The sequence below is a fragment of the Mastigoproctus giganteus genome, chromosome 14 (genome assembly GCF_048544385.1).
Source record: "Mastigoproctus giganteus isolate SK-2022 chromosome 14, ASM4854438v1, whole genome shotgun sequence".
Classification (NCBI taxonomy): domain Eukaryota; kingdom Metazoa; phylum Arthropoda; class Arachnida; order Uropygi; family Thelyphonidae; genus Mastigoproctus; species Mastigoproctus giganteus.
This window is the reverse complement of record NC_143588.1, coordinates 32,621,449-32,638,913: the sequence shown is the minus strand read 5'-3', so window position 1 is coordinate 32,638,913 and position 17,465 is coordinate 32,621,449. Positions and strand designations below refer to the sequence as shown.

Here is a 17,465-nt window from a genome sequence, read left to right as displayed (position 1 = left end):
ACAAAACAACAGAGGACCCAACACTCATGTTTTACGTATGTTCTTCAGAAATTGGGAATATAAGCATATTACAGGAATGTTATACAGGAATAGTATTTTGTAATAATTAGTGGATTTTTGTATGTAATTATTAAATTAAAAAACTGTAAATATACAGATAACCGAAATTAAATTGTATCTCGAAAAATGTATAATCAGTGATAAGGAACTAGCCTTGTGGCCCGCAACTTGCTTGCCGACAACCCAAACGGCCCTCGATCTTCGGCATTTTATCTGTTTTGACCTATAGCCAAAACAGATAAAATACCTTTTATACATACTGGTCTAAAAGAACTGCAAAAGTTGTCTTGGAATAGACGCTTATTGCTTATGGTTTGAACTTAAACTAGATTATTTTCCTGTATATTTAGAATTTCTGCGTATAAATATTTGGCTTCAACAAAATTTATTTTGTAGCAGTGAATGCCAAAGAGGTCAGCAAACAACTATTCTGGACACTGGAAGGTACCAGAGCGATAATGCCAAAATTCACCTACCGAACCAATTGTGTTCACCAGTCTAAAATAAGCTTAAAAGAAGAAACGAAATTAGGTCCTAGTTTTGCTGTTCCTGTGATTTCTTGGATCTTTTATTGGATTAGGAAAGAAATATCTCTCATCTTTGATTGGATTCGATAGTTGCAACTGATTAGTATCATAAGTGCTACACTTTCCTGGATTTTATAATAGACTTGTTCTTGATGTGGAATTATTTTCAGCAGAATAGGTATTTACTGTACATGTATAAGGAATTTTGCTCTACTCATCGAGATACTGTATGGCATTTAGCATTTTCGAGTTTTTGGAATTAATATTTCTTTGTGAGTGAATATCACTGACATTTCATATTAGAGACATTTCCTAGTAACTCTGTTATTAACTGTCTTGGACTTTTTGGGCTCTCTTAGAGCTCGTATTTAGGCAAGAACTTTTAAAAACATCATAATTTAGAACCCTGCCTAATGTGAGCTCATCTAGAATTTGGAACATGGATATTACTTTTGCGTTAACCCTGAAACCTTTTATTTATTGGGCCAGGTATTACATTTCGGGCATTACATTGGACGTATCTGTATATAGTGTACATTCTGCTGTGTCTCTTCAGGATATTGCACATAGCGTCTTTCTGCGGAGCTTTTTAGAATTCGTGGAATTTGCTTTCACTGTGTTTTTTGTTAGAAGATCAATTATTTCTTCAACAACTGAAGAAGTTCTGCCTACAAGGGGTTAGGCAAACTGTAAATTAAGAAGTTTTGCTGATCCAAGTTCCTAGGATGGGATTTTCCATGGGTAGAGAAGTTAGTCCACTTCTTCCTATTTTATTCTTGCTTTACTTCTTCCCACTTCTAATTATTGGAGAGTCCCTCTGTTGATTCTCCTCTATTCTATCCATGTACCTCCCCAGCTCCCAAACTTCTCCCTCTCTGTATTCCTCCTTTTCCCCTTCATTCTTTTTCGGGCACTCTTAGGACTTATGCCCTGGGCTTGCCGAACAGGAGATAGTTGATCCTGGCGGTCTCCACGTGGCAGGGATGGGGGGGGGGAGACGTAGTGACCAGGTGTTACTGCTTCTCACCTGCTAAGAGCCAGGCACTGGCTGATAACATAACAACAGAACACATCATAACACTTACGCATCCAACACACTACATACAAATGGCCCTCTATCACAAGAAGTACGATAGCGGCTTATGGGGGAAACCCTGGGGGTCCGCCACAACAACAACACATGAATACCCCCTGTGTTCACCAGTCGAGTCCCTGCAAGAATTTGCTCGTCATGCTTTTGATCGCCGGAGACGCCTTCTCACTCAACTACGCAATACCTCCTAGCCTTCCTAGTGGAGACTCCTGCTGGCACCGGCCTTTGCCCAGTGCGGGATCAGATATATATACTGTTTATCTTTTTTTTTTTCTCTTTTTTTTTTTTTTTTTTTCACTTTTTATTTTTATTTATTTACTTATTCATTTTTGCTGGTACCCTGGGTTTGGGCTGCCCGATGGACGGGATTTTATTTAGTTTTTATTATTTACTTTCTATATTTACTTTATTATCTACTTTATTTACTTTATTTACTAAAGTAATTATTTACTTTTTTATCGCCTCAAAGGTGGTATGTGCATATGTCCGTTCTGATATTCCCTGTCAAACACTTGGCAATTTGGAATCTCCTCTCTTTGATCTTCTCTGGCTTAAAATTTCTCTACCTCATTGTGTCAAATTCATCTATTGTCTCTACCGTTCTCCCAACTCGACTAATCACTTGGAGCTCTCTGACTTCCTCTCTTTGCAACTTGACTTTCTCCAGTCCAACTTTCTAAACAGTGAGGTAATTTTCCTCGGTAATTTTAATGTTCACAACTCCAGCTGGCTTCCGTTTTCTTGTCACACCGACCCAGCTGGTCGAGATGCTGAGGCTTTCGTAATTACTAATGACATTGCACAGATTGTTCATTTACCTACAAGAATGCCGGACAATCCTAATCATACGGCCAATACACTTGATCGTTTTCTCACAAACAACCCTTCTAAGTACACGGTCGAAGTGAGAGGTCCTTTAGGCACTTCAGATCACAACTTGGTGATTGTCTCTTCTCCAATGGAACCTTTATCTCATGGCTATTCCCAACCTCGTGTTGTTTGGCATTACAAGAATGCAAAATGGGATGCCCTGTGAGACTTCTTTTCTTTTTTTCCTTGGTCGGATTACTGTTTCAAAACTTCTGATGTCATTTGCTGAGCTCGTGTGAGTGAAATTATTCTTGCAGGAATGGAATCCTTTATCCCACACTCCACTTTAAAATCTCGTCCTTTATCTAAACCTTGGTTTTCCAATAAATGTGCTAAGGCTGTTCAAGAGAAGAATGTTGGATATCGTAATTGGCTATTTTCTAATTATTCAGTTTCATTTTCTGCCTACACCCAAGCTCGCAACAATTGTAAAGCAGTTATTAATCAGTCCAAACTAGAGTTTGAACAGGCTAAGAGTAGAAAACTTGCTTCTTGTCCTAATGGTAGCCGAGCATTCTGGTCTCTTGCCAAAGCTATTGGCCGCAACTTCTGCCCCTCTCTGCTCCCACCTTTGTCCAAACCAGATGGTTCTGTTGTCACTTCAGCCAAGGATAAGCCTGACCTGCTAGCATCCCATTTTTCTTCCAACTCATGTATTAATGATCTTGGTAAAACACCTCCCACCATTCCCAACACGCTCCATTCAATGCCCCCTGTGATCTTCCGTCAAAAGGATGTCAGAAGGATTTTGACGAATCTTGATGCTAAGAAAGCTCCAGGTCCCGATGGTATTTCTCCACTTGTTCTCAAAACCCGTGCTCCTGAACTTACTCCTATTTTTTGACGCCTTTTTTCACTTTCTCATTCCAAAGATATTTTTCCTTCTGTTTGGAAATTTGCTCATATCCAGCCAGTTCCTAAAAAGGGTGACAAATCCCTCCCATCCAATTATCGTCCCACTGCAATTACTTCTACTCTTTCTAAAGTAATGGAGAAATCAATTAACCGCCAACTCTTAAACTACCTAGAAACTTTCCGTCTGATCAACAATCGCCAGTATGGATTCCGTCAGTGTCGATCCACTGGTGATATTCTGGCTTATGTTACCCATTTATGGACTAATTCAATGGAAAGGTTCGGTGAAAGGCTCTCTGTCTTCTAACTTCTCCACTAATGCCGGTATCCCCCAAGGTTCAGTTCTTTCCCCACTCTTTTCCTCTTGTATATTAATGACCTTCTTCCATTGACTGGAAATCCTATCCATAGTTTTGCCGATGATAGCACATTGCATTCAACTTTCCATTTTGAGAAACCTTGTCCTTCTCAATCAGCTTCAACTTCTCGAAAATCAGCTACCAATTCCTTAAATGCCGATCTTCAGGTAATTCTCCAGTGGGGCAAAGACAACTTAGTTGATTTCAACCCTTCTAAAACTCAGTCTTGTCTTATATCTCGCAAAAAGGATTCTTCTGCCCCTATGCTTATCTTTAGTGACACTCCGATTTCTAGGCAAAACAATATATCTCTTTTGGGGATTACCCTGACTTCTAATCTCTCTTGGCACAAGCACATTACAAATATTGCTTCCTCTGCATCTAAAAAACTTGGTTTTCTTTTTCGCTCTCGGCGTTAGTTTTCTTCCAAACAGCTGCTCACTCTGTATAAATCGCAAATCCGCCCTGCCATTGAATATTGTTCTCACATCTGGGGTTGTGCCCCCAAAACCTCTCTCAGGTTTCTTGATTCCATTCAGAAGAGGGCAGTTAGGTTAATTAACGATTCATCTCTAACAGAGTCTCTCCACTCGCTGTCTCATTTATATATATATATATATATATATATATATTTTTTTTTTTTTTTTTTGCTCTGATATTAGGGCAGTAAGAACTGGTAAACCAGAGGGTTCGGAGGGCTGCCGCGATACATGCATAGTTGTGGCCTACCTCCCCGCGGTGTAGACGGACACTGGGCAAGCTTTCTAGGTGATCGCCTGCCTGGTGACAAAACGGCCAGAAACAACACACACACACACTGCACGAACATAATGTTACACACATTTCTGGCCTTTTACAGTGCTTTCTGTAATCATCACAGAGTAAAGGCGGAGTTCAGGTGCCGTCCTACATAAGATACTATACATGTCTACATCAGTCGATGACGCGAGGAACTTTAATGGGCTTTTTTCATGACTGAGTTAGTCAGTCTCAGGCGTAAACAGCAAGGTTTCTGGGGAAAGGTTTCTTTCCCCAGAAACTGGCGGTTTTTTGTTCAGCAAAACAGGCAAATCGACCAGAGAACACGCAATTTACATACATAATACATACACGGGTATATGTAAGAAATTACGGGTGGCCCTAAGATAATAATCTGAATTTTATTTATTTATTTATTTATTTTTTTGTATTCACTAGCGATTCAAAACGTGTGATGTCTTAAAATGGACAATTACCATCACCAAAATAAATCGCTGCCACCAGTCCCTCCAAAGGACAAAAAAAGAAAGAAAATAAGAAAAAGGAAAAAAAAAATACTGTTTCATATGCATGCAGATATATTTAGAATTACGGTTCCACCACAAAACACCCCTGAGGCTGTCAGAGACATTCTCCAGTATGACAAGCTAGTCTTGCTACTTAGGAGTCTAAAACACTGATGGCACTAATATTCAAGTGACATGTCGACGGGCCAAATTTCGGTGAAGTCCTGTCTTTCTGCGACAACCTAATCCTCTGCTTGCACCTTCACCATGGTGGGACTGATAGTAATGCTGGGTATAACCCCCATGTGCAAGTCCTGAAATAAGGGACCTAATACACGGGAGCTGACCACCAGGTGTGAACCAAAGTAAGCAAGGTTTTGGCGCCCACAAAACGTGGAGTAATGCCATCCTGATGTGTTACCAGGCAATATTAGGCGTCAGATGCTCTCGGCAACCGGTGAAATACAACCACTTTGCTTATCGGACGCTTGAAGTGGTAGAACCCATCTTTAGTCTCCAGAGCAAAGCGCTAGCGACCCCCCCTCCCCCAATATCTTCCATCATGCAGTATAATTAATGTCTTTTGAGGCCATGATGGGCATCACAGCAAGATCCAATCTCCCTTACATTTCATGAGTACAGCTCTAAAACGGTGTTCGAAGGCTAGTCTCTAGATAGTCCACCGGATCGAATCTATTGTTAACGCTCTAGGGAGCATCCGGATCAGATATCATATAATCTCGACGCCGCTATTCTGCCAGATCGTGTATGGAGGGAGCCTGAGCAGCGTGTATGCGGGAAAAGGCATTTTCGAGACTACGTTATGTCAAGGAAATGGGTATATTCTTGTTGTGTATATGCCATATCTAAAAATTTCATTAATGTCCTCCCCACCATTTCTTACTACATCATGAAAACAAACTAAAAGAATAAATTATCTGCGAAAAGATTTAAGCCAGCCAAACACTTCCTTGTTCATGTCACAAATATACGTGGTCTCGGTTCCAACTTCGACCCCTTTTCCACTTATAATTTGCCAAATGTTTTTCAAGTACCAAGTCCCCGGGTACTTTTTCTACCAGAATCCCAATTATCGTTGTATTCAACCACTGCTCATCTCACAGTTGTCCTAATTTTTCACTGTACGATCCTTTCGCTTCAAAGGTGGTAGTTGTGCAAATGTCCACTGTGATGTTCCTTCTGATATAGTACATTGGAATCTCCTCTTTTCGACTTCTCTGGCTTAAAATTTCTCCTTCCAATTCTGTCAAATTCATTTGTTGAATCTGTCGTTCTCACAACTCCACTAACCATTAGGAACTCTTTGACTTCCTCTATTTGAAAACTGACTTTCTCCAGTCCAACATTCCTGACAGTCTGGTAATTTTCATTGGTGATTTTATAGTTCACAACCCCAGCTGACTTCCGTTTTCTAGTCACACGGACCCAGCTGGTTGAGATGCTGAGGCTTTTGCAATTACTAATGACCTTGTACAGATTGTTCATCTACCTAGTAGAATAACAAACAATCATAACCATCCGGACAACACTTGATCTTTTTCTCACAAGCAAACCTTTCGCGGTTAAGGTGAGTGGCCAGCTAGGCACCTTAGATCACAACTTGGTAATGGTCTCTTGTGGCCATTCTCAACCTCGTGTTGAGAATATCAACGAGAAAGGGTCGTGGCTATTCACTCGTGGCATTACAAGAATGCAAAATGGGATGGTTTGAGAGATTTTTCTTCTTTTCATTGGTCGGGTTACTGTTTCAAATCTTCTGATGTCAGCTGTTTCTCGGATCGTGTCAGAGAAATTATTCTTGTAGGGATGAAATCCTTTATTCCAAACTCCACTTTAACATCTCGTCCTTCATCTAAACCTTGGTTTTTCAATAAATGTGCTAAGGCTGTTCAAGATAAGATCGTTACACTTCGCAATGTGCTTGTATCCAAATCTCCTGTTTCATTTTCTTCCTACGCCAAAGCTCGCAACGTAAAGCCGTTATTAATCAGAACTAGATTTTGAACAGGCTAAGAGTAGAAAACTTGCTTCTTGTCCAAATGGTAGTCAAGAATTCTTGTCTCCTGCCAAAGCTATTTGCCGCAAGTTTTACCAATTTTCACTCCAACCTCGGTCAAAACCAATGGTTCTACTTCTACATCAGCTAAAGATAAAGCTGATCTGTTAGAATGCTAACTTTCTTCTAACTTGCGTATTGATCATCTTTGTAAACTACTTCCTACCATTCCCAGTACACTCCATTCAACGTCCTCCAGTGGTCTTTCATCAAATGGCTGTCAAAGAATTAAAGTCTTGATGCCAAGAAAACATCAGGTCCTAAAGTTATCTTTCCACTTAATGTCAAAAGCTGTGGCCCTGAGCTTACCCCTGTTCTGTGTTGCCTTTTTACGCTTTCTTATTCAGAGATATTTTTTCTTCTGCTTGGAAATTTGCTCATATCCAGCCAGTTTCTACAAAGGTTGACAAATCCCTCCCATCCAATTATCGTCCCATTTCACTTACTTCTTCTCTTTGTAAAGTAATGCAGAAATCCATCAACCGACAACTACTTAGAAACCTTCTATTTATGTTTGTTTATGACTTATGTTTCCCATTTGTGGCCAAATTCAGTGGACAAGCTTGAAACCAAGCAGCAGCTCTTGACATATCAAGTGCCTTTGATTCGTATTTAGCATAAACGTCTTCTAAATAAGTTTCAATCTTATGGTTTGCCAACTGTTTTTGTAACTGGATATCTAGTTTTCTCTCCGACTGCTCATTACGGGTGATGGTAGATGGTTCTGCTCTCTGTCTTCTAACTTCTTCGCCAATGCTGGTGTTCCCAAGGTACAGTTCTTTCCCCTTTTGTATTAATGACTTTCTTCCACTGACGGGAAATGCTATCCATAGATTTGCTGATGATAGCACATTGGAGAGTCCACCTCACAATTTGAGAAACCTTGTGCTGAAGAAACAGCTTCAACTTCTCAAATATCCGCTACCAATACCTTAAATGCTGATCTCCATGTAATTCTCCAGTAGCGTAAAGATAACTTGATTTCATTCCTTTTAAAACTCGGTCCTGTGTTATATCTCGCAAAAAGGATTCTTCTGCTCCTATGCGTATCTTCGATGACACTCCCATTTCTAGACAAGATCACATATCTCTATTAGGATCACCCTGACTTCTAATCTCTCTTGACATAAGCATATCACAAATATTCTTCCTTTGCATCTAAAAAACTGGGGATTCTCTTTCGCTGTTGGCGTTGCTTTTTTTCCAAACAGCTACTTACTCTGTACAATTCTCGAGTCCGCCCTACTATGGAATATTGTTTCGACATCTGGGACAGTGACCACAAAACCTCTCTAAGGTTTCTAGACTCCATTCAAAACATGTCAGTTAGGTTCATTAATGACACATCTCTAACAAAGTCTCTCTACTCTCCCATAGACGTTATGTTTCAGCTGCATGCCTTTTCTAAAGATACTTCCATGCAGGGCCAACTTGAGGATATGCGAGCCCTCGGCAAATGTTCTTTGGGGGGGTCCTGTAAAAATTTCTTATGAAACGGCCTACTTTAATAGTAAAAAATAGGGCATAGAAGCCCTCGGAAAATTAGGATTACACAATCAATACAAAAATGTCAAGCAAATACAACAGCGGACAAAAAAACTGCATCACCTTGAAAAAAAGTAACATTCGTAGTGGAACGTATAAGATATTTTTTGGTTAGAGTCATTTTGTTTGTCGCAAAGAAAAGATATTGGGTCAGATAACGCTTCTATTGCATCAGACAGAAATTGCAAGGTATTACATCAGCCGTTTCTATAAATACGGCGTTGGACAGGTATACACGCTCAGTAGTATCCTGTTTTGCGGAGGTGTAAACATGGCTCCATATGTTCAGTTGACACCAAGAAAAAAAAAAAGTGTAGCTGTTGCTCTGTCCCAGGAAGGGCTTTAACTATCCAAAGACGGCTTTCGGAATGTGATCTGCATGCCTATCGGCGCAAAAAGAAGCCTTTGTTGACCCAACAAATGAGAAAGGACTTACTTGGGCTAAAATGCATGTTTAATGGACAAAAGAGTAATGAGATACCATAATCTTTTCTGCCGAATCGAAATTCAACCTGCATTACTCGGATGGAAAGCGATATGTCAAAAGACGAAAATCGGAGGGATACCATCCTGACTGCATAACACGGACTGTAAAGTTCCCCGCAAGTCAGATGGTCTGGGGATGCATAACAAGCAAAGGGGTGGGGCGAATTACGTTTATTAACGAAACGATGAATGCAGAAACCTGCACTGCAATCTTGGAGGAGCGCCTGAAACCGGTTATTAGGATCACCACACAGACGTCCAAAACCGTATTTTTCAACAAGACTCAGCACCTTGTCACACAACAAAACTGGCAAGTTTTATGCTATTTAGATTTAATGATGAGTTTATCTTCTTGTCTCACAAGGCTTAAAACATAACTGTTTTTCCAAACACCAAAGTTTTTCTCCCTTAAGGTGCAATCATACCTCACAAATGCTGGCATTACATTGTTGACTGGCACGGCAACAGTCCGATTTGAACCCTATTGAAAATTGCTAGTACATAATGTCGTCTAAATTTGCTCAAAAGAAGCCAACAAGTAAGATTCAGCTGCAGGAGGGCATTGTAAGGGTGTGGTACCACAAAATTGGGCAACTGTATATCCAGAAGTTGATTAACTTTGTGCCAGATCATTGCAAGGCTGTAATTGCAGCTCGAGGGGGAAATAACAAAATATTGAGGACTTATTTTACTGATTTACAGTATATAATACTATTACATTAACTTGTCATTTCAGTTTGTACACGTAAATGCAATAAAATGTATGTTTGGTTGTCATTTACATGATTTCTCATATTTCCATTAATTACGCATTTTACCCTTTGGGAAGATATTTATGGCAGTTAGGTATATCAGGTGGAGTCTCTTTATTGCATTTCATTAACACAGATATATATCCCATCTAACAAATGCATTTCGAAAACATTTCTACAATCCACAATGCAGCGCAAAACACATTATTTGCAAAATTCACAAGTGATGCAGTTTTTTTGTCCGCACTGTAAATCTGTATATATTTCTAAGGAAATATATACACTAGTGTCCAAAGAAAGTGCATCAACTAGGAATTTCACATTTCTAACCCTTTTTCGCGATGGTATGTTACTTTAATGACTAGCATCACAAATAGAAATATAACCAAAATATATTTATTAAGAGTTAAGGCAAAGCTAAGTAATATATGACAGGTGCTCTCAAAATATTCCAAAATCAACATTTGCAACCTTTATACAACAGTTTTGGTAAACACGACAATTATGGCTGAAATATCATCAGAGGCCCTCAATTAGCTTCAGTTTATCATTTTAAATGGAAAACAAAATGAAAAGTTCACCAGGTGCAAACTAATATTTAGTTGAACCGCCTCTGGCCCTGATGACAGCAGCCCATCGTCGAGGCACTGATAAGATCAATTTCTAAAGATAATCAATTGATAGTTCATGGTTCCAAACACGAATTATAGCTTCCTGAAGTTCACGAAGGGTCTCTGGTTTCTTTCTGGCATCTGCAGATTCCGCACGATGCCAATAGTTCTCTATAGGATTGAGGTCCGAGCTGTTTCCTTGCCAGCTAAGAGTTGTAATGGACCGTTCTTCCATCCGTTTTTTCCACCTGTAATACATATAAACACATTATTGTCGAATCTCTAATGCAGAAATGAGGCTAAAGTAACTACAGAAGTGCCTAATTACACTTTACGCCCGATGACAAGGAGCAGAGTCGTCCTGAAAGATGCAGTTACTTGGCAGGTTGAAATGGTCTCTAATGGTTGGCTGCAAATTGGCAGCAATTTGCCTTTCAATATAGCCAGGTATATTTGCCTTCCAGGCATCCATTGGCATTTACGGAACCTTTTATAAACTGCAGGTGACCTATTCCGCCATACGAAATACACTCCCATAATATTTGGGGGTGCATTTCGTAGGGAATTTCACTGTAGACCCCGTACAGTCTGGATAGTATTCTTCACCACGTCTACGGCGAATCGTTTGTCTCCCATCAGAGCCATGCAGGTTGAATTTCTTCTCATCCGAAAAAATAACTGACTTCCACTCCTCGGGGGTCCATTTGACATGCTCCTTACACCAAAGTAATCGGGCCTTTTCCATTTTTTGTGTGAGGAGTGGCTTCTTCTTAGGACGACGGACTCCAAGTCCATTTTTGAAGAGGAGACTTCTGTCTGTTACAACTTGCTACCACTCCTGTATGTTCTTCCCATTCTCTTTTCAGCTCAGACAAAGAAGCTTTAGGGTTTTTAAGGCATAAGCGCTTCAAAATGCGGTCTTGTTTTGGCGTAGAGACTCGTTTGCGTCCGTTTCCTTTTTTCCTATCTGCAGAACCAGTATTCTTGAGTTTGGAAAGAAATCTACTCACTGTCGACATTACAAGATACTGTATGTGGACATATGTATAGGGCGGCATCTAGAAAGCGTGTTCGACTCCGCCTCGTGTCTCTGTGAAGAACAGTATCACAACAAATGGGCCAGATATGTGTGTGACGTATGTTTGTGTGTATTATATGTGTGTTCTGTTGTCGTGTCTGGCCGCTTGGCTACCCAGAAGCATCAGATACCTGGACAGATGATTCTGGGTACTCGTCCACACCACGGGAAGGTGGGCCAGTTCCAGTAGAGCACGTAATGTCTCAAAAGAGACTCTGACCCACCTAGCGATGCCAAAAGGTGGGCCAGGATCCTCTGGGGCCATTTCCAGAGAAAAAGAAAGATGCAAGAGAGGGAAGAAAAAAAAGAAAAAACCTGTGGTGCTGGTTGAAAAAAAAAAAAAAAAAAAAATATATATATATATATACACACACAGTACATATAAAATATAATAAAAAAATAAATATTACTAGTAATAAAAAAAGAGTAAATAAAAAATTTAAGAAAAAAAATAATAATAAAAAGGGGACTGGTTCTGGATAAAAAAAAAGAGAAAAGTAGTCTTAAATAAGTACTCTTGTACCCAGGATAATTCAGATGTGGAACTGGTAACCTCTAGATCAGTGCAATGGCAATTCTTGCGTACATAAGCATAGAAGAAAATATATCGAATTGTGATGCAATTATGCTTAATTCATGAGTAGCCTAGCACTGCACAGAGAAATTTCTGAATGTTCCTTGAAAGTACATATTTTGTTATCCAGAATAGCAAAGAAGCAGACTATTGTCCCACTTACACAGGTGTATGTGGTGGATTGTTTTGGTGCACTACTCCGGCGTTGATTCTCTTTCTGCGAGCAAACACCTCGGAGGCAAAGTTCTGAAGAGCTGAGAGATGGTTCTTATTCTCCTGGAACGTCAGTTCGGAGCTCCATCCTAAGATCGCCGTAGATTGCACAGTTAAAGAGCAGGTGACTCCAGTCTTCTGTATTCCCGCAGCTGCAAAGATCGGTGTGATGTAAGCGAAACTGAAAGAGTTTTTGATTGAGAGAGCCAGTTACCAGAAAGGAAGTTTCCATAGTTAAGGAGCACCAGATTTTAACCGATTTAGAGAGTAAGGAGGTCACATCAGACAGGAATTTTCTTGTAGCCGCTCCAAGCGGGGTAATGTCCCATCTGGTCTGCCAGATGCTAATTAGCTCGTTAAAGCATCTGGATTTCTCTTTTTTAGGATCTTCATTTAAATTTAGCTGGATACCAAGTAATTCTGAAGGTATTTGTTTTGTTTTTTTTTTGTGTCGAAAGCAGAGGCCACGATAGATGACAAATAAGTCCAACGGAAGGGACCCCACAATAACTTGCACTGCGGCGGTGGAAACTATTCTACAGACTCTGAGAATAGAGAGGAGCATGCTCTGCTGGATGGAATTCAGTGTTAACCTCATTTTAAAATTGGTGGCCCGATGGACAAGATATAAGCAATGTGGCGGAAAAAACATCCTTCGTGGCGTCAACTGCATGTAACTCGCCATCCTGATACAAGCAAGGAATGACTGCAACTCTTGTAGAGCGTGCTTATATAGCTGAAAGTACAGCTGATGTAATATTACGTCATCACCTACGCGTGTCAATCTTATCTGATGCAATCTGTAAGAAATACTGCCATATACTTAAGTTATTCGGACGACAATTACAGTTTTACGGGGTGATGCACTTTCTTTGAATACCAGTGTATAAATCTCAACATATCGGCGGCACGCGCATTTCGACTAGAAGTTACATTACAATTTGAAAGTATATTTTATTTGCAAATTTTATAAGGAATATGAGCACCCATGCCTGTCGTTACCTACTAGATATCACCGATTTTGGCTGTGTTCATTGCCATTTACGGGACCTCTCAAAGTACGGGCCTAGGCACATTCCTAGTTTGCCTTGGCCTAAGATAGACCCTGCTTCCATGGGCACTGTTCTTCTGAATTGGTTTCTATAATTTCTCCCTTCTCTCTTCCAAATGAATCCGAACAGGTGACGCAACCAGTCGGCATCCTTCTACTGTCCAACTTCATACTTTTCTGCTTGTTTATTTATTCCTTCAACTTCCATTTTCTAGAACAACTTCCTTACAATATATTTCCTAAAGTTACAATCTACAGAAATTCAGATCTAATGTTAACAAGTATCTTCTTTCATCTTCTCAACCTTCAATCCACGCACGGTACTATAGTTTCTAATACCCTTCGTGCTTGGTATTTACACAAAAGGGAGGGGGAAGATAAAAAGGCTGTCATACCTCTTAGTGCGCAAATCCAGATTATGAAATCCATGCAATGCGAATTATTAGCACACAAGCCGAATGAATGCATTGCAGAAAGTTTGGATTTCATTAAGTATTGAAGGTTTCTAAAATCTGGTCACTGAGTAATAAATTATAGTGAATACTCTACGTGTGACAAATGCCATCAACAGTTACTTCTGCAAGTGCCATCTGGAAATTAATCAGTTCCTTACCCAAGCCTACACCGTTGTTTCTTATCAGACTAACGCTACTTAACCTCTTCTCAGTATCAAGGAAAGTAAGCAGCTAAAGTGAAAGGATGTCAATCACACTTACTTAATGGCGTTCGTCTAGATTAGATTATACTCTGGTTTCAAATAACATCCGTATTAAAATGGCCCAACGCCATCTTAATACATATAAGTGCGCTTGCAGAAAAGCAAAAGGTTGTTACTTAGCATAATGCATTCTAAATAAATAAAAATAAAACACTCTGGGTTTGTACTTTATCTACTTCCAAATATTTATCTAATCACCTTTAAAACTACGTAAGCTCTTCGATTTTCCAAGGCAATTTCGGTAACGTTAGTCGCTGATTTTTCTTTGAAGTGATGACTGGTAGGCTGAGATTGTGAAAGGTTTTCCTTTAACTTGACCAAAAATGATCTGATCCAATTACATTACGTAACAAAATTTCAAGAAGGTTCTGTTTTTTTACCTGCATTTCCCGCTGGTTATGAATTTGGCCAAGCTGATTGTGAATACGAACTCAGTCATTTCTGAACATCAACAGTTTGTCCAGAAATTAAATAAAAGTAAATATACAATAATACTATAACCATGTGTATTAACAATCTTTAACTTCTATACATAATAGAGTATCAAACTTTGGTAAAATTGCACAATAATCTAAAAAATAATAAAAAACGAAATAGAAAACGTTCCTCTAGTTAATCAGAGAAAAAAAAAGCTGCCTTGGAGGTTAAGACCAATGTGGCTTTGGGACGCCTCCAGAGTTTAGCCAGAACACATCAACATTCTCCCTCTCCGGTGAGAAAACGATGTCGATCTTATTGAAAGGGAAACTCCAGATACGCAGACCACCAGTTATGAAGATTAATAATATTCCAATTCGTCTCTGTGAGGAAGTTAAATACCTAGGCCTCTACATTGACACCAGGCTAACCTTCTATCCTCCACTTGAAATGCCGAGCAATCAAGTAACAGAAATATGCAGCTATGATTAGAAGAATCAGTAGGGCAAATTGGGGCCTAAAACACAAAGCCCTCTCCCTAATTTACAAAGCAGCTTTTGTTCCGATTGTCAGTTACGGTGCTTCTGTCTCGTGCACCAAAGTTGCACTGGAGCGAAACAAACGTAAGCTAGACTCCATACAGCGATTTATGCTTCTATCGGTAACCAGGGCATGCCGAACTGTCAGCACCCCTGAGCTCCAAGTCATCGCAGGATATATGCCCCTATACCTTGAAGTTGCCAAAAGAGGACTTTTCCATTGTCTGAAAAAAGGTATACCTACACAGCTACTTAATCTCCAACTGGACCTGAAAAGCGACCACAAACAGGAAAAAAGACGAATCTCAGATCACTTGCAGCGCCTCTGGCAGGAATCCTGGAATTCAACCCACAGAGGAGAAATAACAAAGAAGTTCTTCCCTTCAGTCAGCTTCACCTTTCCCAAGCCTCCTCCCTGGTACTCACCTGGATTGCAAGCAACCTTTTTATAAACAGGACACGGATCATTCCAGCAAAAACTGAACAGTTTTTGGAGTCCATTGAGGAGTCCTGGGTCCACGTTATAGTGCCCACCCTATGAAAACCACCGGTTACAACTGTTTACAGTAATCTGAGGAACTCCCCGCAATCAGGGGCAAGATCTACTAAATGACGAAGATAAATATATTGCGTTCACTCGATTTGCCAGGCTGTCTTCACCAAAACGCGTGCCAAGCTCACCGCAGCTAGGACAGTCCAGAACACTCTCCACTCCCTGCTGACCCCTTCGGGAGTAGGATAAATGTAAATCTGTGATACAGAAACAATACTACAAACCCTTTATGGGTAGGATTCATGCTGGCACCCAATTTAGGGTACGGGATCACTGCTGGCACTCAACTGGGTGCTAGATCAATACACAGGGCACGCAGACGGGGCTAGCCAGGTGGGTAAAGTGCCTGCCTGGCAACCCAAAGGTCGCGGGTTCGAATCCTGCCTCGGGCTTGGATCAAAGTACTGCAAAAACCTTGGGAGGTGCATTATGGCCACAGAAGCCGATGCGCCAACAACTACAAAAAAAAAAAAAAAAAACAGGGGCACCTGCTCCTGCGACTTTTAACCCTACCCCTACTTCGCCTAAATCCATGGTGGACTATCTTCACTATTAGGCCAACTTTCATTCACCTCACAGTCTGACCTCCTCTCTTATTCCCTGTGAACTCTTAAACAATTTTTTTTTTTTTTTTTTTTGTGGAAGCGACCCTGGCAGAGCTCAGCCAGAGTATGATGGGCAGCCTGGTTCACCTCTCATTGGTGGTGGTGGGCAACGTAGGGTCCCATTAAGGGCTCTGCGGCCAAGAAGCCAGAGAAACAACAGAACCCAACACAATACTATACACATACCACACACATTTCTGCCGTTTACAGAGTCCTGTATACTTCAGAAGAGTACAGATGGTGCAGTTGTGGGAGACCACAGGTGGCGCCTTACCCTAAACACTATGCACATCGTTCATAGAAATATTCATAAACACTGCATTTGTTTAAACACTCAAATATATTTTCTGGCACATTTTCTTCGTAATATATAGGTGAAGTCGAATATAGACAATATAGACTCACTGTCGATATTGTCACTAGTTCTTCGAACACTCTCTAAAACGTTGGAGTCACTCTAACATTTAGTTACTATGGCATCATTATCATCTCTTAAAAATTCGTCAAGAACAATTTCTCAAATGATCAAACCTCTCGCTTGGGGTTCTTCCCAAGATTGCTTGCTCAATATGCTGCAGTAGTTCATACCTCTCGTCGCTGTTAACTGGCGTTTTAGAAAAACCTGGAAACAATTCTTAATTGTTGTTTCCGTCACGTCTTGACTCCAAACTTTCGCCAACTCTGATATACACATCTGCAAATCTATAACAGAATCAATAGGTTAGTTGATTTCTATTCTCAGTATAATTTTTTCAGTATGCGCCTCATGTAGTGCATTTTCAAATTCTTGATAATGCCTTGGTCCTTTAGACAAGGTATTCGGAAGGAAGAAGCAAGCTTCACACTTCCGAAATTTCCGTGTAAAAGTCCGAAGGGCAGTTGTCTACAGTGAAGGCGATTTTTTTTTGTTTTATTTTGTCATCTTTCTATCGAAATTTAAAATCCACTGTTCAAAAATTTCACATGTCATCCCAGAATTTTTGTTGCAGTCCAACTCTAACGACTTTGTTTCCTTTGAAACATCCGGGTTGTTTACTTTTGCCTATTATATATATATATATAAAATAGGCAAAAGTAAACAACCCGGATGTTCCAAAAGCTTGTTTTCCCTTACTAGACATATTTGCACCAACCAAAGACATTCTCTATCCTTACTATTTTTTACCATCTAAACATTTATCACCTTTAACAGTCAGTACTGTATAAATCGACCTCAG

General features: G+C 40.1%; 1 protein-coding gene across 1 annotated transcript in view; it reads right to left on the bottom strand.

The window, feature by feature from the left end:
• LOC150075056 (band 3 anion transport protein-like) overlaps nt 1–14,435 on the bottom strand; it is a 934,629-nt gene extending 920,194 nt beyond the window's left edge. The window contains exon 1 of the mRNA XM_090388866.1: nt 14,333–14,435. The gene's annotated coding sequence lies outside the window, so the exon portion shown is untranslated. The remainder of the gene's footprint in view (nt 1–14,332) is intronic.
• Nucleotides 14,436–17,465: the final 3,030 nt, after the last annotated feature.